The sequence below is a fragment of the Hyla sarda genome, chromosome 2 (assembly GCF_029499605.1).
Source record: "Hyla sarda isolate aHylSar1 chromosome 2, aHylSar1.hap1, whole genome shotgun sequence".
Classification (NCBI taxonomy): Eukaryota; Metazoa; Chordata; class Amphibia; order Anura; family Hylidae; genus Hyla; species Hyla sarda.
In genome coordinates, this window is record NC_079190.1 from 374,205,386 (window position 1) to 374,207,416 (window position 2,031).

Consider the following 2,031-nt stretch of genomic DNA (forward strand, 5'->3'; position numbering starts at 1 on the left):
CTACAATTTTTGAGCACTTTGATTTTATAATGATACTTCATTAGACAAAGGCAACTAATTATGTTTTTTTTTGTTTTGTTTTATATTAAAAAAGCAAACATAATTCGAGGAATAATACATTTCTTTTTTTCAGAAAGCAATGAGAAGCTGTAATTGCTGTCTGCTAATACTAATGCATTTTTTTACCTGAATAGTTAAAGGGGTACTCCGGTGGAAAACTTTTTTTTTAAAATGAACTGGTTCCAAAAAGTTAAACAATTTTGTAAATGACTCCTATTAAAAAATCTTAATCCTTCCAGTACTTATCAACTGCTGTATGCTCCACAGGCACTTGAGTTATTTTCTGTCTGACCACAGTGCTCTCTGCTGACACCTCTGTCTGTGTCAGGAACTGTCCAGAGTAGGAGCAAATTCCCCATAGCAAACCTCTCCTGCTCTGGACAGTTCCTGACATGAACAGAGGTGTCAGCAGTGAGCACTGGGGTCAGATTGGAAAGAACTATACAACTTCCTGTGGTAAATACAGCAGCTGATAAGTACTGAAAGGGTAAAGATTTTTATAAGTAATTTACAAAACTGAATAACTTTTTGGCACCAGTTAATTTGAAAAAAATAAAAATAAATGTTTTCCACCGGTGTACCCCTTTAAAGACATCCTTCATTTTACCATAAAATGTAATGGAGAGCCAATATAGGCTGAGCGGAAATCCAGACTGACAGATATTTCTCACTTATTCCCCCTATAAGTGCAATTATTCCCCCTATAAGTGCAATTTTCTATTTTTCTAGGAGACAGAAAGAAAACTTATGTACCCATTTTCAGCGTTTTACATATTCATCTCAACAAGTGGAGAAGCTACATTGTAAACCAAATAATTTCATAGAAAGTGACAGAAACAGCAACATCTAAAGATACAGTATGTTTTCTTTAAAGGTACCTACATAAAGTGAATCGCTTCTCGGCCTTTTGGCTAAGATCAAGTGTAGTATCTGCCAATGATGTAGGATGGAGGAGCAAGTTTACCAGGGCGCTCCAGGGATGGTGCCACAACACCATCTCAATGACTGTCCTGATGTCACCCGTTTCCTCTGCCGGGTCTCGTCATGAGGCTGGGAGGGTTTAGAGCTGAGGTACTTTTGTGCCTTGGGGAGTGGTTACTCTGAGGTGCCGAAACTCACTGGGTGTTATAGCTCACTGAGTGAACGTACTGCACCATATACTATTCACCTTTGACACTCACCCTTGCTATCCCGGCCTTTTGGCTAGGATCCGGTACATTTTTTATAGATCCGGCCGGATGACCAGGCAGTATATCTGCATTCATTCAGTTATTTATTTTTTGTATGTCACTGTGCCCCTTTTACCTGTTTGAACACAGGAATTGTCAGGATGTGGTAGCCCTTCTGTGTGTCCCTCCTGGCGGTCTAGAGGAGGTGTGTGTGGCCATTCGGTTCCTCACCATGCAACCCCTGGGCATCTTGGCTTCGATCAAGATGCAATCAGTGTACAGCTCCTTGGCTGATACCTTGGTTAACGCCTAGGTTGAAGCCAGGTGCATTTGTGGCCCCTTAGTAGCTTTGGCAAATAGGGGCACCGAACCTGGATCCTTGCAAGTGCCTTTTGGCCCCAAGGTGAAGGGTAGATTTGTTGGGGGGGGGGGGGCTCTCTCTTGTTGGCTCTTAAAAAAATACAACATACATAAAGTGTAGATTATATGAAAGTGTGTTTATAAGATTAAAACCATAACCAACATGCAAAAAAACTCCAATAATTTTTCACTACAAATTCTCATTCAGCAGTTCTGTAGTCAATGAAAATAATGCCCATGGCCATTACTATCTATTTTGAGACAGGAATAAATGTTCTTCCATTGTCTGACACATCTGGCAATGCAGCAAACATTCATTTATGCCGAATATTCTTATTATTCTTATCATTCTTATTGTTCTTATTAATTTAGACATTTTGTATGAAAAATTATTGAGAAATATAGAGGATAGTTATGGAAAAACAATTAGTATATATTTAGT

The 2,031-nt window shown here is 39.1% G+C and overlaps 1 pseudogene; it reads left to right on the forward strand.

Annotated features, from left to right (window-relative positions):
* Positions 1–951: 951 nt before the first annotated feature.
* Positions 952–1,023, forward strand: LOC130359988 (U2 spliceosomal RNA; annotated as a pseudogene).
* The last annotated feature ends 1,008 nt before the right edge of the window (positions 1,024–2,031 follow it).